The 23553-nt window shown below is 50.3% G+C and overlaps 1 protein-coding gene across 5 annotated transcripts in view; it reads right to left on the bottom strand.

Moving 5' to 3' along the window:
• SLC2A9 (solute carrier family 2 member 9) overlaps window positions 1-23553 on the bottom strand; it is a 231717-nt gene that overhangs the window by 196194 nt on the left and 11970 nt on the right. For 4 of the 5 annotated variants that reach the window (XM_070506228.1, XM_044767825.2, XM_070506230.1 and 1 more), the window contains one exon: window positions 3128-3216. The gene's annotated coding sequence lies outside the window, so the exon portion shown is untranslated. Of the gene's footprint in view, window positions 1-3127; window positions 3217-7558; window positions 7643-23553 lie in introns of those variants that run through there. The other variant, XM_070506229.1, reaches the window with a different exon arrangement.

Genomic DNA, 23553 nt, shown 5'->3' with positions numbered 1-23553 from the left:
TTCCTCTGGAGAACTCAGAGTGTATTCACTTTCTGAGGAGAACTCTGAGGAGTGTATTCACTCCTCACACTTGGGGGCCACAGCTGATCCATCTCTGTGTCCACAGAATCTGACAGAGTCCCTGGCCCGAGAGGTGTATAGAAAACAGAATGGGTGGGGTGGGCAGGAAAAGAGGAGTCAGAATGGGATCAGATGGGACAGGATGGGACAGAGGAGGCCAGAATGACGGTATCCATGGCCACCACTTGCCCACTTCCAGGGGCTGCATTCCCATTCTAGTTTATGTGAATGGCTGTCACCATATAACTCCAGAGAGAGTCATTCACACAGATGACACTGTAAATGTCCCCCTGCAGTTATGCAACATGATGGCCCTACAGATCCCTAAGGATGAAGATGGGCTCTAAACCATCAGGCAAGAGCCAGGATTTGAAAGGACATGAGCAGAGTGGAAGGAGCAAGGCTATTGGAGTCAGAAACTTGGGTCCTAATCCTGGGTTTTGCAGTTGTGAGTGAGGACAAGTTACTTAACTTCTGGGTCTGTTTCCTTATCGGTCAGTTAATGATGGTCATGATCCTCTCAGATCACGATTGTTAGATAAGGGATAATGTATATAAAAGGACTTGGGAGATGCCTGGCAAGTCCCTGGTGTGTAATTAATGGCAACTATCATTCCCTGAGCTGGAGAAGACTCAGAAGGTAACAGATGTTGGGATGGCAGGAAATGGAGAGTTCTGTTTAAGAAGTGTGGAGCTCAAGATGTTTGAGTGACATCCAAGTGCAAATACCAATGGGGCATTTGGAAATGAGAGTGGTGTTTGAGAAGCGGTCTGAGCTCAGGATAAATTAATGGTAATAAAACCATGGGATTAGGTAAGACCACCCAGGGAGAAAGCATAGAGGGAGAAGATTCCTAGGGAACTCCAACACAGAAAGAGCAGACAGGGGATTGAAATGGCAATGGAGACTGAGTTGGAGAAAACAGAGAGAGCAAGGTGTTAGCAATGGCAAGACAAGAACTTTCAGAGGAAGTGAGTGGTTAGCTGTGTTGAATATGACTCACGGGTCAAGTAAGAGGAATGAAGAGTGTCCACAACATGTGGCCACATGGAAGCCATTGGTAAGTGTAATGAGAGCGACTTAAGTTGAGTGGTTGGGGAGAGCCTGGAACATCTGGAAGAGCAGAACACTGGCGGAGGGGAGGAACAGAGAAGAGGGCAGACAGTGGGGTGTGGATCAAAGGACGGAATGTAGGAAAAGGATGACTAGGACTGCAGATACGGAAGTGGAGAAATGAGGGACTTCTGTTGAATGGCATCTGTACCCCTCAGTGAAGCACAAGGCCAAGCAATCAACTGAAGGGGAAGGAGGGAGGCATGTGGCAGGTTTGCGAAGCTGTGAAATAGTCACTAGGGACATCCGGGGAACAGCCTTAAAAACCAAGCCTGGTCAGGTAGCAGGATGGTGTGCAAGGTCCCTTCACGGCTCAGTACTGGAGAAGGAAGATGGTGGGTCTTGCTAGCTTTGGGTGTTCATGAGGGAGGGACAGAGGGTGACTGACAGGCATGACAAGGCAGTTACAGGAGAATGTCAAGCTTTCACTGGGGGCTCAGATGGGGGAACAACTGAGAGAAGACATGATTCAAGCTGTGGTCCAAGGGTGGCTTTTGTTAGGATGTACCTTGCCCATCCAAAGCTGGAACCACTGGAAATCAAGGTCAAAGCAGATGAAGAACAGTCACAAATGTGGAGGAAGCCGTGGGCACAGAAATGGGTGGGAGGAGAAGAGAAGGCAACAACAGGACGTAAAGAAATCATAGTGTGCGTTAAGTATCTTCATGTGCCATAATTAAGGTGGGGTGGGGTGAAGAGCGGCCTCAGCAGATCCCAATGACAGGCTGAGTAAATCCTCCGTGTTGCAAGGTGAGGGGAGGTGTGCCATAGGTCAAGGACAGGGAGAGACTTGTGCCTTCCTCCCAGAAAACATGTTGCCAAAGGGGAACATTGCTGGCACCAGGAGGATGTGTGGGTGGTGGGCTCTGCTTCCTCCGGGGCCACAACCAACTCTGATCTTCTACTCCCTGGCCAAGAAGGACAAGGATTGCTAAGTCAATAGGGACCCACTGCCCAGGGGAGCTATCTGCAGCAGAGGTCTGAGATTGTGCACCTCACTCTACAGAGACCACCACAGAGCTGACAATGACCTCATCATCCCTGAGACATCACATCACGGTGGGAGGCTGCCTGCCTTGCAGTGCAAGGCTGAGTGCAGACAGCTTGCACCCCAGGCAGCAGGACCAGTGGGTTCAAATCCAGCTCTGAGCTGCCAGCCATGTCAGAAATAAAGCAAGCAGGGCTCGGAGAAGAATCTTTACCTTACCAATCTGTCACAGAGGTCGGACAGAACCCAGAAGCCTGAAGTCAAACCATCACTGATAAATGTGTGTTGGGTGAAAGGACAAAAGCAGAGACAAGGCCCCAGAATGCATCAGTGCATCACAAAAGGGTGGCTCACAGCCAAGGTGGCCTTCTTGTCCCAAACCAGGCTCCTGCAAGCTCGACGCCCCTTCCTGGAAGTGCCCAGGGTCGCTGCCCTGTGCTCTGTCCACCCTGCTGAGCGAGGCCCAGAGGTTCCAACAGCCGCTGCTGACAGCTCAGGACACGGAACGCCACACACTCCCTGGTCCCCGAGTTCTCAGTCTGATTACCACTTGGCTGTGACTTTCTTCTTAATTTTCAGGGTTAATTCTCTGCTGACTTTGGCATGGAGCTAAAGTAACCGTAAAACAAGATATTGAAAAGGAATGTAGAAAATAGAGCAGCTTTAAAAGAAAGAGAGAGAAGAGAGAAAGAAAGGAAGGGAGGGAGGGTTGAGGACATTTACCAGATTACCAGCCTTTGGAATAATAACCGTGGCCATAATCACTCATAATCAGTTTCATTTTTGTGTTAACATTCCTCAGACACCACATTAAGCACTTTATGTGCATTTTCTCACCTAATCTTCACCAAGTTGATTTTTAAATCCCTCAGTTTTCAAATCCCGTGTTCCAGCTGTTCTGTAAGAGCCTCAGTAATTCTTGAAATCATCCCAGAAGCCAAGCCAAGCCTGTGAACGTAACTTACCAGTTTCCTGGAGCTTCCCTCCCAGTTTGCTAGAGCCGACTGAAGATGCTTCATGGATAGATCAGCTCCTGATATAATCAAATAGAAATCTGGGAAATTGTGAAAGAAAACAGCGTTAATGATTACACAGCATCTAGCTGCTACTGTAAACATTCTGTAATGAGTAATAAATGATTAACAGTGAATTATTGATGGCCAGCTCAACGTATTAAAAATGTGCCCAGCCGTAGGTCAGTGAGTTCTGGACAGGGAGTCAAAGGCAGAGGTGTCCTGGCAAAGCCACTGCTGAGTAACAGATTAACCGTCCTGGGTGTCTGCTCCCTTCCTGCTATCATGAGGATGTGACCAGGGCCAGACCCACCTGCCTGGACTGGGAGGAGGGTCAGTTGAAATAACATGCTGGAGTTCTGAAGCAGGACACAAAGGAATGCAGGCGGATGGAGTCCTAAGCCCGGAGGAGCAGGACGAGGAGTTAACTCTTGCCTCTTGCTACTCTGCCAATGAAGGAGTAAAATCAGCCCATGGAGAAATACAGGAGAGCCGTCAACTGGGAAATGCTGCCTCCATGGCCACTGCCATTGTTGGTATTTTATGAACGCCGCGTTGTCCTCCTGACCTGTCTCTCTACCTTGAAGGTGATGCTCACATGCTAATCCCATTCTCTCCTCCAGACCCTGAGATAACTGAGCACTGGTGTGGCAGAGAGATGTGAGGGAAAGAGATGAGGGACCCAAGAGTGCAGCTGGGCAGCCCGGGCCAGAGCCAAGCTCAGCCCAGGGCACCAAAAAACCCTGACCAGTTCACAGAGAGAGGTGAGGGTGTGGGAAGTGACGGATGGTTCTGGGGTGAAGCACAGAAAGATGGGCGCCCAGGAGACCCACCCACCATGGGAAAGGGATGCTGTGCCTGGCTCAGGCTCTGGGAGACAGCACTTCTCGGAAAACTGGAAACGCCCATCCAATTTCCTTGACATTGATTCAGAGCAACCAGGAAAACTTTTTCGATTTCCGCAGTGCCTTGATGTTGACAAAGGGGTGGCCTGGAGAGCAGAAAGAAATCACCTGATCCCTGGGAGACAGCCACCAAGGTGTCTTTATCAACCAACCTCCGATGTCTGACACAACCTGCAGATGACATTTCTATGCCCGGGAGACTTTAGCTGTGCTTAAGGAAATGCAAACACACCAAGACGGAGGCTGCCTCTGAGCCATGGGATTGCTTTTCAGGCCTTTCAAATCTTCCACCGTTATCCAGCTGGTCCCCAGCCCCTCTTTTCCCCAAGCAGTCACCCAGTCTCTCTCTTGACGTCTTTTTAGCTACAACAGATCTTTCTCTGGTGCCAGGATTATTCAACCACTGGCTTAGCAGCATCTAGATAGACAGTATAATATGAGGAGATTTGATGTCAGACCTCAAATCCTAGCTGCAGCCATGTTCCACTGGACAAGTGACCTCTCTGCAAAGCGAGGATGAGGGAGTGCTCATCTCAAGGTCATGTTGTGCAGCTCAAATGAGATGCTGCCCTTGGAACTGGCTGCTGTGTAGCAAGCACCCAGCAAATATTTGCTGTTGCTAATATTGTTGGGAAATCTCTTTATTGATAATTATTTTCATTCCTGTTTATTTATTCTTTTTAAATGTTTTTGGAGCTCCTACTATGTGGCCAACATAGTGCTAGATACTGAAAGGACTGCCGAGAAGGGCACCCCTTTCACTTCTACCTGGTAATGAAACCGAGAAGGAAGGAGTTAAACATATTCCTAGAGCAAAACCTTTGAGATAAGTTTTGCTACATGCAGCTGTGCATATTCAGCATAATCAACCGTTGTTTAAGACTAATCAGTCTTTCTGGCGCTCCTTAGTATACGAGTGAGCTGTCTTTCCCGGGAAGTCAAAGTCCAGACGTCAAGATTCAGCCTCACAAGGCTGCGGATGAAAACTAACCAGAAAAATCCAGACATTCAAGGGAAAAGAAATTCAGTCTTCAAGGCCAGACACAGGCTGGTGGGAAGGCGCCAACCCACAAGGCCACGTGCTCCCCCACCCCTACCTAAAAGCCCAGATAAAAACCCCTACCTTTTTCCCTTCTAGGAGGTGGATCTGAGTTCTAACTCCCATCTCCTCATCTGGCTGCCTTTTAATACCCAACCTCTTTCCTCACCACAAGCCTGGTGTTTCTAGTTTTTTGGCCCTCCCGTGTGGCAAGTAAACAAACTTGTGTTTATGATCGCTAACAGTAATTCACAATCTAGTCAGAAGGATGAGCCAATGTAAGGGACGTACATTCAGTCAGCACCTACTGTGTGCCAGGCACTGGTTATATATAGCCTCATTTAATCCCCAGAGCAGCCACTGAAGTTTTGTCGTTTCTATTTTATGGCTGAGCATACTGGGGCTCTAGAGGTCACCCGACTTGCCGAAGCACCACAGCTTGTGGATGAGAATACAGGTTTAAGGCAAGACCACCTGCTCTGCCTGCCCCAACCTCTATTGACACTGCTCTGTAGGAAAGCCCCTCACCATAGAGTGAGCCTCAGGCCTTGATGTCAGACGCGTTTCTCTTTTTCCTTTTCGGTAGCCCAGCATCCAAACAGACTTCTCACTTTAGAGGATCTCCCAAGTTTGTGTGGGTCTTGTGGGCACATCCTTCTCCTCTTCTCAAGGATTTCCCTCCAGCAATTATCCCATTTCTCTTCAGCATCATCAATTTCTCCCTCTCTATTAGATTATTCCAAGCTATGCACAAAAATTTCTTAATATCGCCAATTAAAAAACAAAAACAAAATTAAGAAGTGTTGGCAAGGAGGTGGAGAAATGGGAGCCCGCATCCCTTGCTAGTGGGAATGTAAACTGGTTTAGGCACTGGGGGAAATAGGTTGGCGGTTTCTCAAAAAGTAAACAGAGAATTACCATATGACCCAGCAATTCCATTCCTGGGCACATACCCAAGAGGACTGAAAACGGGTGTTCAAATGAAAACCTGTACATGAAAGCTCACAGCAGTGCTATTCACAATAGCCAAAGGTGGAAACAGTCCAAATGTCCATCAACCAATGACTGGATGCACAACTGTGGTCCATCCATACGATGGAATATTATTCAGCCATAAAAAGGAATGAAGTTCTGAGAAATGTTACAATGTGGAAGAACCCCAAACCCATTATGCTAAGTGAAAAAAGCCAGACAGAAAAGGTCACACGTTCTATGATTCCATTTAAGTGAAATGTCTAGAACAGGCAAATCCATAGAGGCAGAAAGCAGATTAGTGGTTACCTGGGCTGGGGGAGGGCGTGAATGGGGAGCAACTATGTAATGGATACGATGTTTGCTTTTGGGGTGATGAAAATGCTTTGGAACTAGGAGGAGACGGTGGTTGCACAACCCTGTGAATATACTAAGTGCCGCTGAATTGTTCGCTTTAAAACGGTTAATTTTATTTCAAGTGAATTTCACCTCAATTAAAAAAACAACTTCCTTTGACCCCATGACCTCTGTTATCATCCCATTTCCTTGCTCTTTGTTATAGCAAAACTCTCCCAAAGAGAATTCACTGTCTCCACCTTGCATCTTCATTCCTCAGCTCATGCCAATAGGGTTTTCGACCCACCACACCACTCAAGTTGCTCTTACTGAGGACATCAACGACCCAAAGTCAATAGTCAGTCTCCTGTAACCTCCCAGCAGCTTCGATGAAGTTGACCACTCCTCTTCCTCCTGGGTCCTTCTGGAAACTTCCTCTTCCCATCTTCCAGCCAACACGCTGGCCTGGTTTTCCCTCAGCCTCCCTGGCCACTCATTCTTAGTCAGCTCGGCTGTTGCCCCCTCGCCTACCAGACCTCCCAGGTGGAGCGTCCCAGGACTCAGCCCGAAGCCCTCGTCTCTGCTGTGCATGCTTTCTCCTTGGGTGACTTCACCCAGACTCGGAGCCTTAAAACCATCGATATGCTGCTGACACTCCCAAATCTCTCTCTGGGGCTTGAAGCTTTCCCTGGAGATCCAGACTCACCTGTCCACCCGCTGGGACAGTGTCCTCACTCCACCTAGAAGCTTCTTAAACATAGCAGGTCCCAAACTGAACTTCCGACAGCCCTGCCCGAATCCCCTCTTTCCTCAGGTCTCCCCTTATTCCAGGCCCCCCTCCCAGTGTCTCAGGTCAAACAGTAAAGACTCCTTCCTTCCCCTGGATTCCCTCCTAGTGGCTGTCCAGGTCATCAAAACCCTCATCAGTTCTGCTGTCAATTATATCTGGGGCAGACGACGTCGTCTCTCACCAGGGAGATGGCCACAGCCTCCTGGCAGCTGTCCCTTCTCATCCCCGACTCCCCAGACATAAAATGCAACCCTCATCATTAATCCACCCCCATAAGCTCCATCTACCCCACCCTGATTTACTTTTGGAATGGCACCAGTCACCACCGGATGAACGTTTACCTGTTGGTTGATGTGTGTCCTCCAGCTAGAATATGCAGCCCGGAGAGCTGAGATTTGGTTGTCATGCCGGTCACTCTCTCTGCCTCCCTAACTCCAGTCCCCACCTTCTCTGCCTGGCTCTTGCCCTGGGAGGCTGGCCCTGAAGGACCGCATCGGCTGACTCCCTTGCAACTGGCCCTTGGCCCAAGAAAGGCACTGGCAAGAGATCAGGGGGTGGAAAGAGAAAGAGCTGGGAGTGTTTCTTCCTTGCTACCTCCCTGCTCTAATTCAGCAGCTCCGGCAACAGCTGCATCCTCCCCAACCACCGATCCCTACAGGCCGCCGTCCTCCATGGCTCCAGCCCTCCCTGGGCTCCCCAGACAGCACTTCCTCCCCTTGCCCTCAGTGCTGGCAGTAAGGGCTCCTTGCCGTCACAGGGAGCCTGGCCATCCCCTCTGTAAGTCCTCCCTTCACACACACCATCTGGGATGGATTCTGTTTCCTCCTGAAACCCTAGCCCAGCCAGCACCTAGGATAGAACGCACTGGAACAGAGTGGGTGCGCAATTAACATTTTTAATTAATTAATTAGCAGAAGAAGGAATAGAAGGAAATCAATATGCTACTTAAAGGAATGAATAGATCAAAGAAGGGAGCAAACTGTCTTTTGTCTTTGAAGTGAAGAATGAATTAAGCCAAGGAGTTAACTTTCATGGAAGCATAAAGGGGAAAGAATGTCAACAAAATCCATTGGTTAATTTGAATTGTGTGCTCAACAGAGTTCTCAATCTGTCTCCTCTATTGGCTTTTACTTTGAAGGTTAAGAGTACAGGACCTTCCTTCCAGCCAGTGGATGAAGTCTCTGAGATCCCCTTGACCTTGGAGCCCCCCGCTGCCGGCCCCACCTTCCGGGCCTGGCTGCACATGCTCTGAGGTTGTGTGTGGAGCGTTCAGGCTTACCCTCTGCCCGCAGCGGCACAGGCTGTGCCCTGCTCAGGGAAGGTCCCCAGGGCCCACGCCCCTGCACTAAGGGGAGGGAACACCGAGGGGCTTCTCCAACAAGAGGGGACCTCCCTCACTAAGCAGGAGCACCAGCCGTGAGCATCAGCTCCTCTGGTCTCCCTGGTTCGCCCTGCTTCTAGCCTGCAAGTCAGGTCTGTGGCTTCGCAACAGCCCCAAGGGTGGAGAACCAGCATGAATTTGGAGGCAAGACCCGCAAGTACCTCAGCCTTCTAGAGGCTTGGGCCAGAGCACGGCAGAAAAAAACAAAACAGCAAATCCAAGTGCCACTGGGCCAAGACGTTACAGGGAGCTGGGAGAGGAGGCTCTGCGGCTGCCGCCCCTTTCCTTGTCTCTGTTTCCCGAGCAGCAGCTGCCGGGGATGGCGGAGCAGAGGCACTGCCTCCGTGGCATTGGGTGAGGAGGGCAGTGTCTCCAATGAAGTCAGGGGAAGCCAAGTTCTCGCTCTGGGGAGAGGGCAAAGGGGCAGAGCAAGGGAGGAGCAGAGTCAAGACTGACCGCCCGCTGACGTCAGTGTTTTGCCCAGGCTAGCCAGGCTGGATCACCCTGTTGAAGTTTGACAGACCTGAATGAGCTCCTGGGGCTGTAAACATCCCAGCCGCTGTGCTGGGGGCTCATTCTACCCTGAGAAGCAGCCACAGGCGAGGCTACATGTGGACACCTATTTGCTACATTTTGCCAGGTAACGTCTCCTCTGGGGAAGAAATCCATCCATCCATCCATTTGCTTACTTATTCATTTATTCAACAAAGTCTTCCTGAGGACTTACTAATGGCCAGGCCCTTTGTTAGTTGCTGGGGATACAGAAATGAATCAGGTAAAGTGCCTCCTGGAAGGAGCTCACACTTGTAGAAGGGAGACAACCAGGTAACGGAGAACTGTAACAGTGGAGAACGTGTTCCTTCATTCATTCGACAAACGTTTACTGAGTGTGTACTGCAGTCCAGGCACTGTTCCAGGCACTGGGGATGGAGCAATGAAAACACAGGCAACAATGCCTGTCCTCAGGGAGCTTACGTTCTAAGGAGGGAGACAGATCACAAACAAACCACATAAGTAAATGATACAGTGTATCAGAATGTGATAAGTGCTATGGAAAAAACACAAAGAAGGAGACTGGGAGTGCTGGCATGGTGATGGTGGGGCAGAGTGAATTTTAAAAAGATGGTTCTGGAAGGCCTCACTGGAAAGGTGACATCTCAGCAAAGACTAGAAGGAAGAGAGAGGTTGAGCCACGTGGAGAACTGGGCTGTGTGTTACAATCATCAAAGACCCAAGAGGCTAAGTGCCCGGCAGCCCAGAGCGAGAGCTGTCTGGGGGTGCAGGCAAGGAGACGTCCAGCAGAAGGACAGCCGAGGGATAAGGGCCAAAAGGGCAAGGGGCTACCTCAGTGCAGAGTGAGTGGGTGAGGAGAGTGATGGGAGATCTTTCCAGAGAGGTAAGGGGACAAGAAGATGGGACCAGCCTAGTTGCTTGGACTGGATCCCGTCGGCGAGGGGTTTGCTTTGCGTGGTGGGCTGGCGGAGTGAGTGAGAGATTAAGATGCTGCTACTAGACCACCGGGGCTCAAACCCCAGCTCCACCACTGGCTCTGTGACTCTGACCAAGTCATTTAACTGCTCTGAGCCTCGGTGTCTTCCCTATCTGTAAAATGGGAAGATTCACAGAGCCCACCTCATAGGATCAGCGACTTAGAACTGTGTCTGCGTTATGTGTTCCTCCGAAAGGGCGTGGAAGGCGGCCTGGAATAGGGGGCTGGGCCAGAATGGTGGCCTGGAGGCTCATTCGAGATCTCGAGAATGAGAGCTTGCAAGACCCTTGATCACACATCCCAGAGCGGGATGTCTGCATGTAGAGACGATTATCCCTTCATTGGATGCATCTTCCAGGCAACATGCCAGAGATACAGATGTGGTTCTGGCCTCTTGGCTTTGCAATCTGGCTGTGAGGGCACAGACACCAACATGCACCATGCAGGGCAGGCTTCATAGGGTGTGTGGGGTCAAGGGGTGAAGCTTGACCCTTGAGAAACCTAGAATGCCAGAGAGGGTGGCGACAGCAAGATGCAGGTCATTGCTACCACTTGGAGAGTTTCTTAAAAACATACATTTCTGGCCCCGACCAAAACTCACTGATTCTAAAAATCCAGAGGGAAGTTCTGATAAGCTATAACTTTAATGGGTCCCAGGTAATTCTAACTATCAGCAAAATTGGCAAATGCTGATCCAACACTCTCCTTCTGCAACTCTCTCCTTCTGGAGACAAGCAGCGTGAGGTCCAGAGATTTGCCCAAGGATGCACAAGCAGCACGTCCCAGAGGCAGGCCTGGAAACAGGAGCCCTTGCTTCCATCTGCATTCCTAACAAATTTCCTAGAGCTTCCTAACAAAGCCCCGCAAACTGGGGAGCTTGCAACAGCAGAAATGTATCCTCTTGTAGTTCTACAGGCCGGAAGTCTGAGACCAAGTGCTGGCAAGGCCACGCTCTCCTGAGGGCTCTGGGGAGACTCTGTTCGACGCCTCTCTCTCAGCTTCCGAGGATTTACTGGCAATCCTTGGGGCTCTCTGGCTTGCCGCTGCATCGCTCCGATCTCTGTCTCCGTCCTCACATGGCCTTCTCCCTGTGTGTCCTCTTCTTATAAAGACATCAGTCATATTCACTTAGGGCCCACCCTACTCCTGGGTGACTTTATCTTAACTAATTACATCTGCAATGACCTTATGTCCAAATAAGGTCAGTTCTGAGATACTGGGAGTTAGGACCTCAGCATATCTTTTGGAGAGACACAATTCAACGCACAACACCATCCAAGGCTTATCTGTTCCTCTCGCTGACATATTTAGTTGTTATGGCCCGCTTAATTTCAGGAAGGTTTGAGGGCACTGACACTAAAATAAAACAGTTAAAAGGGCTAATATAATAAGAAATAATGAATAAGTAATGCCAAAGAACCACAAAATGGAGGCGGGACCATCACAGTAACAGACACTTTGGTGAGAGACGGTTTGCAGCCAGAGAGGACTCAGTTTCACTCTGAGTGTCTGGACTTCTGACTGCCCACGGGAATGCCTCACACTGGCAGTTATCTTTACAGGAGTGTGGCTGGGGGGACCAGAAAGGACCCCTTCAAGCAAAGCTAGCCTTAGTGACGTGGGAGTGTGTCACGCGGGCCTTCCAAACTTGTAGATATTACTCCCCAAGCTTGGTTCACAGGTTGTTGTGGAAAACCAATGAGATGATGCAAATTAAATAATAACTGGAATAAACAACATTTTATAAGGCTTTGCAAAATGCTTTCACATTTGTTATCAGAGATCATCCTCCCTAGAATTTTGTGTAGTGGGTCCACCCACGCATTATACTCACGATGAGAAGACTGAGGCGCAGAAGGTAACTCAAGGTCACGGTGAGTTATAAATGAGTCACAACTAAGCTAGGTTCCTGGATCTCAGCCCAGGCTTCTCCCCACTGCCTCTCCCATGACAGCGAGGCTTTAACGCCCCCCACAGCTCTTCCTGTCTTCAGTTTTCAAAGTCATCTCAACCAATCCAACAATCAATCAATCAGTATGTAAGTCCAGTAAATGGCTATATTTAATAAAATGATTATTTATTTTGGTTATTACTTAATTTACATTATCTCATCTGTTTTCAACAACAATCTGTGAAACAGCCTTGACAAGTATTACTGCAAGGCTGGAATAAAGTCAAGAGCCGCCAACATCCCAGCCAAGTGGGGTTCTATTGAATGAGACCCTGAGACAGGATGCTTGAAGGAATGGAGGTCCCCCTCAGCCTCCATTATAAGCTTCAACCTCCTCTCCAGCATGGCTTCCTTCCAGCTAAGAGAGACAACCACTTCCTGGAGAGTTCTCAAGCCAGAATACATTGGACTGAATCGAATTGAAAGGATCCTTTTAAAGGCATTGAAGAGAGCCACTAAGGTGAATCAGCTGGGTTCTGTAGCTAAGCTAGAGTTTGGTACAGAAGCAAAGATGGAAATCAATATGTATTAAGTTCGTCCTATGACAAGCAACAGCTTGTCGTTATTAGGAGCCCCTCAAATAAACTATTGCATTTCATCCCCCTAATCATCCTGCAAGAATCCATTTTTGAGATGAATACACTGAGACTCAGGTTAAGTGGCTTGCCTGCTGTCAAACCATCCTGCTGCCTCTCTTCTTCTGCCAGGGGCGTCACTCAGGGTGCCCAGGTTTTCCTCCCCCTTCAACCACTCTGCAGGCACCAAGTACCCACGTGACCAGGCTGTGGGCACAGTGGGGAGTAAGTAGGTATGGAATTCTCCAGATGTTCAGACATGTGCTTTCTGGGCAGCAAATATTGGAGGTTCCAGATGAGGAGAGTTACTCACCATCCTGCAATCTGTCTGAACATGAAGCTCCCCGCAAGTTACAGCCCAGGAAACACTCTTGCCACACACACCCTCAAACCATGTTCCCAGATGGGGCATTCGTCCTGCCTCTCTGTCTCCTTCCTGTCCTAGGGGACCAGGTTGGACACACTCAGAGAAGCCTCATCTCCCGCCTTGAGCACAGAGCTTCCCCCTAAAGAGCCCCCAGTGCACCCAGAAGTGCAGCCTGTCTGCCCCTCGCTGCCCTGGGGTGAAGCTTGGCTCAACACCTCCCAGGTGTCAAAGCGTGATTGACTGACATTGGCTGGTCAGCATCCTCCCTGTCTCCACTGTGAGGCAGACCACGGAATGTCTCCCTTCCTCCGGAGCGCACCCTTGACCTTTATAAAATGGGTGGCTCCTAAATGCCTTCTGAAGGACCAGAGCCAGGCTGGCTGATAAGAACATGGATTTTCCAAGCACAGCCCTTGGAATTCTGATTTAATGGATCTAGGATGGGTCAGGGCATCTGAAGTTGAACAAGCACCGACCCCACCACCCTCAGATGGTCCAGATGCGCAGCCTTCAAGCAAGCCATCAGCTTATGAGTGTCTCCCAAACTTCAGCCTTAGTTCGCCCATTGATGATATGGTACTTTAAGTAGAGTTATTTATATTTTTTTATCCGGCTTTGCCCTAGGCCAGTAGTTCTCACCCTGGTTGTTCATTAATGCTGCTTGGAGAGTGTTAGATAAAATCCTAAAGCCAGGCCCCCTCTCTGGGCTGGAGCATTTGAAAGCTCGCTGGGCAACTGCGAGGTGTGGCCACGGTTGAGGACCACTTCCTTAAGTAATGATGTGCATGAAATCAAACAGATACTAAAATATACGCATAAACACTAAAATGAAAGCTTGCTCACCCACAAACCACCAAAAAGCGCCCTGGGCTCCACGCTTTGAGGAACCCTGGACTAGATGGGACTGTCCTCCCAGTCTGTCAGGTCCCCGTCTAGAAAAAGACAGAATTCTCTTCAATGAGTCTCTGGTACCCACTGGAGCCTACCAGGCCACTTCACAGGAGTGACCTCGTGATCCCCCAGGGCAACCTGCCACAGGAGGTCATTACCATCCCTATTTTCCAGATTTGGAAACTGAGCCTTAGAGGTTCCCAAATGCTGACTCTTTTAGAACCAGGAAGTTAGCTGCAGAGAATGCAACTCCAGCTGCCCAACTGTCAACGCCACACTTTTCCTATCACGTCAGGGCCAGAGAAGTGAGCAGCCCCGCCTTCCAGTGGGGTTGGGGTGAGGGGCGGCGAGAGTCTCCGTGTGTGCTGGGGTGTAATGTTGGCTGAGAAGAGCCTTTCTTTCCAAAGGGTCAGCATGGGGATCAAGTGTGCTTGGATGAACACATCCCTCTGCGAGCAGTCTGGTCTTACCCCACTCACTCCTGTCATTAACTCCCTCTGGTCTCGTCTAAGATTAGAAAAAAGGAATAAAGTTTCACTACCATCAGAGGAGCCAAGCTTCAATCAGCGTTATAAACATCAGACTTGTCATTATTCAGTCGTTTGTGTGGCTAACAGGCTGGTCCACGACCTTTAATTCCTGGAAAAGTCTAATTGCATGAAAGCTGAGCACAGTTTGAAAACAGGCTGCATTGTTTACTGATCCAACCTAATTAGCTTCAAATTTCCCGAGCAGCTAAAGAGCAATGAGACGCATTGTGTGTTCTCCACAGCGAGTGAGGAGGCCTCTGCTCCCGGACAGCCCCAGACAGCTTGGCATTTGGAGGCTGACCCTTCGAGGAGGTTTCAAAGCATCATCGTGAGGGACACAGTCAGATGCCAGGAGGGAGTCCCCAAATTTATTTTACTTCTAAAGACAACAATGAACGCTTCTGGTTATGAAATCCTAGAATATCAGTCCTAGCAATGCAGGGTCCAGAGGAAGCACGTTGCAGAATTTCATTTTAGAAATGAGGACACAGAGGCCAGCCCGGTGGTGCAGCGGTTAAGTGCGCACATTCCTCTTCAGTGGCCCGGGGTTCGCTGGTTTGGATCCCAGGTGCGGACATGGCACCACATGGCAAGCCATGCTGTGGTAGGCATCCCACATATAAAGTAGAGGAAGATGGGCACGGGTGTTAGCTCAGGGCCAGTCTTCCTCAGAAAAAAGAGGAGGATCGGCAGATGTTAGCTCAGGGCTAATCTTCCTCAGGAAAAAAAAAAAAGAAAGAAATGGGGACACAAAAGACTCAGAGCAACGGGGCTGGTTATTAGCAGGGCCAGAGGAGGAAGAAGCCACGTACCCCGAGGCTGACTTCATTCTAGATTCTGAGCACCATGACTGCTGGGATGCATAATGATTAGCCCTGTCCCCTAGGACTGCACTGTGGATCGGGGAGAGAGGGGCTCACACAGGGATCAAATGTTCTGACATACTCTAACACAGGTTAGAAATGGTGTGCTGGGGAGGAGGCGTGCAGCCGTGTGGTTGGAGGTTCGCCCATTCGTGCATTCATTTATTCACTCATTCATTCATTCAACAGTGTTTACTGAAGATCTGCTCCATGCCAGGCCTACCCTGTGCTAGGCATTATGGGCCCAGGGCTGAACAAGGCAGAAAACGTCCCCGCCCTCCTGGCCCTTACGCATTATGACTAATCAGACATTAAACAATCGCGCGCTTGAATAGCTGTTTAGGTACATGTATGGAAAACTCTAGAAAGTGATGTAAGGTGGTAAGAGAGGCTATATCAGAAGATTCTGACCTAAACTGAAGAGTGAGAATTAACCACCTGTCCATCCAGGTGGAAGGAGCAGCGGACAGAAAGGGCTGGGGCTGAAAGGTGCTCGTGTGTGAGGGTTGGAGAGACAGCGTGGCTGGAGACCCCGCCGTGGGGCTGGGCAAGGGCTGCCTTGCAGACGAGGTTGGGGATACAGGTTGAATCCTAAGAGCAATGGGAAGTAGCGACGTCTCTAAATTTGGGCAGGGGGGGTGGGGAGGATGATGAGGTCGGCTCTTTACAAAGCCCTCTCGGGCAGCCACATGGAGCATTGAGGGCAGACGGCAGGATGGTGACAAAGCGGAAGCGGGAAGAACCAATTTGGTTCATATGAAAGATGATGGAGCTTAGACCAGGGTGAGGCCAGGGGCAGTGAACTACTTGCAAGGTGGTGCTCAGAATCTCAGGAAAGGACAACCCAGACTGAGTCCTACACACACGGGCTGCCGTGGGAACAGTGGCTAGCTCAGCTGCTGTCACTATTGAGCCCGTCCTGCCCTTGGTCCGTGCTGGGAGGTGACGGTTAGCCTCCTTCACAGCCTGCAGGAAGTCTCTCGAGGGAAGATGCTGTAGGGCCGTAGACAGCACAGGAACTTCAGCTCAGAGACACACCAGGAGGGCTTCCAGTCCTGATGACGTAGCTTTGTAACCCTGGACAGGTTATGTAACCATGCTGAGCTACAATTTCCTTCTTTTGGAAAAGGGAAATTTGAATTTCTTTTGGCAGGTCGAGCGCTACAATAAAATAAGATGTGTGTCGAGTCAGGCACTGTGGAGCGGTTCATGAAATCTCAGCCCCCACCTCTCAACCTTTCTGGTGGCACATATTCTTCTCTCCATCCTCTTCAAGCGCCGAAGAGTCTTTGAATGCCTAGTTCAATGTCCTCCTTTTGTCTTGCACTCCATGAAAATCAAACATCAGCTCTTACTGGCTTGTTATGACTGATTGGATGATATTACTGGAAAGAACTAAGATTGGTTGTCTTGCAACAGATGGAATAAGTAAGTAGGACGCTTTGTTATGTCGTCCCACCCTGTCCACCAGCCCTGATGTCCCACACCAGCCTGGCTCTGCCGGAGACCCGTCCACCACCCCGAACTGCACACACTGCGTGTCCAGAACACCCGCCTCCCTCCGCTCTGCTTCTCTGGATGACACTCACGTTTCAAAACTCAACCTAGGTCTCGCCTTTTCCAAGAGACCCCCAGTAACTACCCAGAAATCTTGTGGATATAGTATTCTGTTTTGAAAGTGGAGAAACTAAGCTTAAAACCCTTGGTATCCACAAACAAGTCCAAATTCTTCAGCAGAATACACACCAGCCTTTACCACTTGGCCTCACTATCCATTTCTGGCCTACACTAACCACGAAGCAGCAAATGCAGAGTTCTTGAGCCATCACTCCCCTCTTACTCCCATGGCAGACATCATTAATGAATCGTACAACCCTTTCCATTGAGCCTGGATACAGCCTCAGAATCCTTCTCATCGCAGCACCACAGGCATTCAGTATGATGCAGGCATGACCCAGGCACCAGAGTTGCCGAATGAGGTGCTGCCTGCTTGTGCTCACTGCTGACTCAATGTGCGACGTGAGTGGGCCACACAGTGTGACACCTGTGTGCTTTGGTCCATATTCTCTGCCTTCTCCTCCTGCCACCGCTGCCTAATTCAAACAATGCCTCCTTCCTAGATTGCCCAATGCAGCCAGGCGGAACTAACCATTCCTCCATCCTACCCTGGGCTGCCAGCACCCAGTCCTTACTGAGCCTAGTGACTCGGGGAGGAGTTTAAAATGGCAAGCTCATCCTTTATTGATTTGCTTTTTAAATCACAAGAGAGGCAGTGATGAGAGCAGAAGAGGGGAAAATATAAAAATGGGATAGATTTCACTCAGGCCGAGCTTCTGGACCAAGAATTCCCATAGCCTGGCTCAGCGGGGGCCAGGTTGCTCTGAAACCTTGGCGTTCTTAAAATACGTACACGGAGAAGTCCCAGGATGGCCAATCCTCTCTCCATCTCTACAGGGCTGTCTTCCTGGCTGGTTATCCAAATGCGGCCGTTCTCTGCTTTAATTATCAAGGCCTCCGTTCTGTGCTCATCCACTCATTTGCTCAATCAACCACTCAATCAATACTAACACCTACAGCGTGCCAGTTGACCTGAGCTGGGCCCGGGGGCACTGAGTGGACAAGCCAGTCTGGTCCATCCCCCATGGGGCTGACCTCCCAGTGGTACTGTCTGAAATCCGGGGTGAGGTCCATCCAAGCTGTTCCCTTGAAGAGCCACACACACCTCCTGTCCTTGAACCCTAGGGTGCAGGTGGCCCCAAGCCCTGCCTCCCTACAGCTCTTTCTCCCCTTCTCAGGGGTTTCCCCACTCGCCTCTTCTCCTCCCCAGCGCTCTCTCCTACCCTCCCTGGGGGACGTTTCTCTCCTACCCTACCCGGGGGACGCTTCTCTCTTCGGGATCTTTCCCCTGACAGTCTTCCACAAGGCACCCCCATAGCCCCCATCACCCCCAATCTACGCCATCCCTTGCCAGTCCTGACATACACCACAGAGTCTCCCCTATGGAGTCATTTCTCACAATCCCCGTGAGGCACTTATGGAATAGGGAGAATCACAAAACTAGAGAAATCGTGGATTCACAAGAAATAGCAAAAGAACAGGCGTCAACTGAAGTATATATGCAATATCTTTTCTTCAAGTTTAAATCATTTAATTAATTAACAGCTTTAAGTGAAACATACACAGGAGGAGCTGGTTCAAACGGAGATGAGAATCAGGCCCTTCCACACTTCCTCTCCTGTCAGCCCAGAACATTCGGGCAGCCCTGGGATCGCAGCGTCTCTGGGGTGCAGCCCAGCCTCAGAGTTTCTGGTTATGCTGGGAAACTGCCCCACTGGCCTTCAGGGGAGACCAGGGAGACCACGGCTAGAGCCAGTCATTTGGCATTTTACAGGCCTTTGTCATCACAAAGGCCATCGGCATTCCAGGGGCAGCCAGAGCCCCTTGTTAGGCATACATGACCTGGGACCCCATGGCCTACGCTCGAATCCCGCCTCCTCTCCCCAGTCCCTGTGACTCCAGGCAAGTCCCTTCACTTCACAGGGCTTCTGTCTCCTCATCTGTAACTAGGGGTGAAGACCATGATGCCAGCCTCAGAGGAGTGTTGTGAGGATCAAGACAATATGTCCATAGCACTTAGACCACCGTCTCATGCTAGAAATGCTCAATAGCAGGTGGGGGGAATTGAGGCTCAGACAGGTGAGGCTACTAGCCCAAGGTCACACAGCAAGAAAGAAACAGAGTGACGCTGAGCTCTCTCTGCCACACTAGCTCATGACGCATGTTGGAGGTCACTGGCCCTCAGGTGACAAGTTTTCTTTGTATCTGGGCATGGAGTCAGGGCACATAGGAAAACTCCAGCCTTGCAGCTGACCTTTGATCCAAAGGGACCTGGGACTTCTGGATGAGGGCCCTATCGTCAGTCTCAGGCCTAAAATCAATCAATCCTTCTCTGCATTGCTGGACTCCCATCCAGTGCAGGCCATTTTTCCTGCTTTTTCTCATCTTGGCCCCACCTCTTACCCTCTTGGCCTCACTTCCTAGAACACTGCTGGCATGGGGATTTCTGAGGTCTGAGGCCATGCAGCACTGAGAGGTGACATGTTGTGCAGCGTCCTTGGTACCCGGGCTGGGCTCTTTCTGCTGTGCTATCAAGATCGCTGGTCTTTGAGCCCCCAGGCCCTGTGCACCACCTCTCTCCAGGGATTCAGCACGGGACAGACCTAAGCCCTCTTTCCCAAGCCCGCTGCCCCTGCCCCCTGGCCTGCCCGCCTGCCTGGCGAGGACGCCCCGGGCCGTGGCCCACTCTCATCCCCGGCCCGCTCCCACCCTCCTGGGGAACGTGAGCTGGCGGGAGCTCCGCCCTGGGTCAGCCGGCAGGTGTCCCAGCCGCTGCACTCCTGGCTGCTTGGCCACGAGCCACTATTGCGTCTTCCCAAACTTCAGCGTTGGCATCTGTGAAATGGGAACCGCAACAGCGAACCCACCTGACGGCCGGCTGGGAGGGTGAAGGGTTCTCGGGAAGGCTCGTTCTGTGACTGCCTGGACAGTCTCCTGGGACAACACTACGGATAAACGTCAGCTGTGGCTATTAAACCAGAGCTCACAATTAATCCAATCCTTTCCACACTCACAATTTTTGTAACGAAGAAAAGAAACGTCGCCTCACAGTTATGAGCAGAGATGAGTTAGGGAAGCTTGGGTCCCACCGCTTGCAAACTGCGTGAACTTGCACAGGTTTCCTCAAATCTGAGATTTAGCTGCCTCATTTGTAAAATTGAAAACGCAGTACCGAACTCACTTGGTGTCAAGATTAAAAGAGATAATGGAGTAGATCTTCAAAGTTCTCGTCACAAGAAAAAAACTGTAACCATCTGAGGGGAGAGACGTTAACTAAACTTATTGTGGCAATCATTTCACAGTAAATACATATATCAAATCATTATGCTGTACATAAAACGAATACAATGCTTTATATCAATTTTATCTCAATAAAAGGAAAAGAAGGCAGTTACTGAGTGCCTGCTACTTGCACAGTGGCTGTCACAGCATCTACACAAAGGAGGCACTCAATAAATATAACTGGAATGAATGCATGATTGAATGAATGAATAAACGAAGATTACGAATGTGAAAAGGAACCAGCCCCTTACCGCAGAGATGACAGCCTGAGAAGGGAGACCCGCCAGCCATACTCTAAGGCAAGGATCAGTTCTAAGGAGGAAATGCAAAGTGCCAAGACAGCACATAAAGAAACGATGAAATGCACACGCTAAGACTAAGAGGGGCTTAGTCACGCAGGCCGGACAGGGATCCAGTGCCAGAGCAGAAGAGAACGAAGGAAAGTCACGTTCCTAATGGCAGGAAAAAAAAACGCGTAGTGACTTGATTTCATCTACTCAGCACCTCTCCTCCTTCTTTTGCAAGAAGGAAGAGCTACACAAATGTCATCTCCACCCTCCCCAACCACGGGGTCAAAAAAAAGAGAGAGAGAGAGAATGTACGAAAAAGAGAGAGAGAGAATGTATGAAAATGTCACCGCACTGTGCTGACGCCGAGTACAAACAAATCCATGAACAAGTTCCTCACTTCACCCTTCCTCTGCACACATATGTCTCCACGTTCTCTGAAAATCCACCCTTGGCGCCCTGTGGCTACGTCCCCAGCTCTATGTTGTCTCCCTAAACCTTTACCACCACCTGTCAGTCCCGTATGTGTCTATTTACTTGTGGGGTGTGTGTGATGCATTTTAAAAAATGAGGCCAGATGAACGCGTGCAGCCAGACCAAGGAGTGAATAGTTCCTCCATCCCTTGGATTCTTCCCTGAGAATAGACTTCAATAAAGGAGCTACTGGGTCAAAACGCCACGCACAGTTATAGTCTCCTGCTGTCTGTTAATGTTTCACATCAGCGTTTCCCACAACGATGTGGAGGGTGTCTCCTTCACATCCAGACAGAGCCTGGGGTGACAAGCAAAGAGTCCTGAGCTTTATTCCCTGGTCCCGCAATCACGATCAAACACCCCTTCACAGAACCAGAGAGGAGGGAATGCTCTAGAGCAGGGCTGACAAACCCTGTAAAGGTTTTCTGTAAGGGACCAGATGGTTTCCAGCTTCGCTAGCCAGACAATCGGAAGCTACTCCTCAGTCCTGCCATTGGAGCGTGAAAGCGGCCAGAGATATGTAACATGCACATGGGTGAGTGTGGCTGTGTTACAATAAAACTTTATTTATAAAGACAGGCGGTGGGCCGGATTTGGCCTGTGGGTCATGGTTCGCTGCCTCCTGCTCTAGAGTGTTCATATGGGTTCACTAAATCTCGGACTTAATGCTTAGTATAGAAATGGGTGGAATGGCCCTCAGCACAGCTCTTAGCAGAACTGCCTTACTAAGAACTTTCCCCAGACAGTGTAAGTGCCGCACACACTGAGCCGTGCCCACCAGAGCGCCCTCATCCTCCTGCAACAAGAGCTTTTGGGAAGCATGAGCGGCAGGTGGGCAAATGCATGAGTGAATGAATGGATGACTGTCTGTCGGTGATGAACAGCAGAGGGCACGGCGCAGGAGGGAACTGGAGTCGTGCAAAGTCCGTTTCCGCGAAACCCTCAGTTTCCTATGAAGAAGACACTTCCTCCTCCTTCACCTCTATCTCCACGAATAATACCACCAAATGCTCCCTGCTGCTCAAGCTAGGTAACAGCTAGATAAACTGTCATCATCCTTCTCCTGGACCCCCACATTCAGGTGATTCTGTCTCAGAAGTTATCTCTGACTGGGTTCTCTCCATTCCCGATGCCATTCTCCTGGGCCACCTGGACATCAGCCTGCTGACCAGTTTCCCCATCACCGGTCACAGCCTCCCATCCAATTCTCTAACAGCATCCTCTGGGGTAACCTTTCTCAAAGGCACACAGCATCCTCACTTCTCTGCTCAAAACCCTTCAATGGCTCCCAGCTGCTTCTAGATTAAGCCTCTACTTAAAGAGAGGAGGAAGCAGGAAAATAAGGCAAGAAGGGAGGGAGAGAGAAGGGCAAGCATTTACGAGGTCGTGTTCCGGGACAGCACTGTGCCAGCGGCATCACTAAAGCGTCTCATTCTCTGGCCCGCCCCCACCCCCAGCCTCTGCACCCGCCTCCTTTCTGACCGTGCCCTGCAGACACAGGCCCCCAGACAGAGAACTCGGCCTTCTTCCCACATTTCTCCCCCTGCGTGCTGTGTTCACCCTGCAGGCAGGGGTGCCCCTTGCCCACTCTTTCCACCTGACTGACTCCTACTCATGGTTAGAATTTGCCTACGATCCACACTTTTCTATGCAGCCTTCCAGGACAGCTTCAGGCAGAGCTCATGGTCCCCTCTGGAGTCCAGAATGCTGAATTCTGGTGCCTGGGGCCAGGCTCAGAGTGGAGTTGAGTGAATAAAGGGCAATCTATTTTGGAGAACTGATACTGATCAGGATTCAACAGTAATTATCTGTTTGTTTGCTTGGCTCTTCAAAGTTAATCCTCGAGCAAGCCCATCAGGACCAAATGCCAAGCGAAGAAATCTAGAGGAAACCATGCCTCACTGTACTGTTAGGTCACCTGCTTTCCAGGCTGCCTGCTCACTTCCCTAGGGAGAAAAGCGACCTTTAAACCTCTCTGTGCAAGTGCTTTCTATGTGTTCTTTCATTCACTCCAGGATACAACAGTGCTGTCATTCCCATTTGACTCCGAGAAGTCAAGTAACTTGCCTGAAGTCACACAGCCAGGAATTGGCACTGACTGCCCTCAGTCTTTTCCCACACCAGGCTGCGCCCGCAGACACAAGAGAGACGGAAGTGCAGTTGCTGTGCTCTCCCCATCGGTGCAGTAGCAACTGCAGAGCCACGCTCTTCTGAATTTCACAGGGCAGTAGAGGTCTTGTAGACCAGACACTTCCTGTTGGTTTCTGACCCTTTAGAGATTCTCAGGTTGGAGGAACCTGGAGAGGGAGAGCATGATCTCTAGCATCACAGCCCCTGGGCTCGATTGCACTGTGTTGGTTTGGAGCCTTCTGAAAGCATTTTAACCGACAGGCTTCCTGACACACAGTATCCCGTGGCTGCTGGCCTAGCCACAGACAATCTCAGCTCCATACGTCCCTTCCAGTGGTGAAGACTCCAAGTCGTCCTACCCTGAGGGGGAGGGAGCTGAAGTCCCTCCTCCAAGGCAACGCTGGCAGCGTGAAATCTTAACTTGATGGACACAGGTTTTCAAGCCGGATACTTTGTGTGCTGGAGAATGGAAGCACCGCCCACGCTGTCTCCCTGTGGG

This window comes from Equus asinus, chromosome 3, assembly GCF_041296235.1.
Source record: "Equus asinus isolate D_3611 breed Donkey chromosome 3, EquAss-T2T_v2, whole genome shotgun sequence".
Taxonomy (NCBI): Eukaryota; Metazoa; Chordata; class Mammalia; order Perissodactyla; family Equidae; genus Equus; species Equus asinus.
Note: the sequence above shows the minus strand (reverse complement) of the source record. Positions and strands in the feature narration are given on the sequence as shown.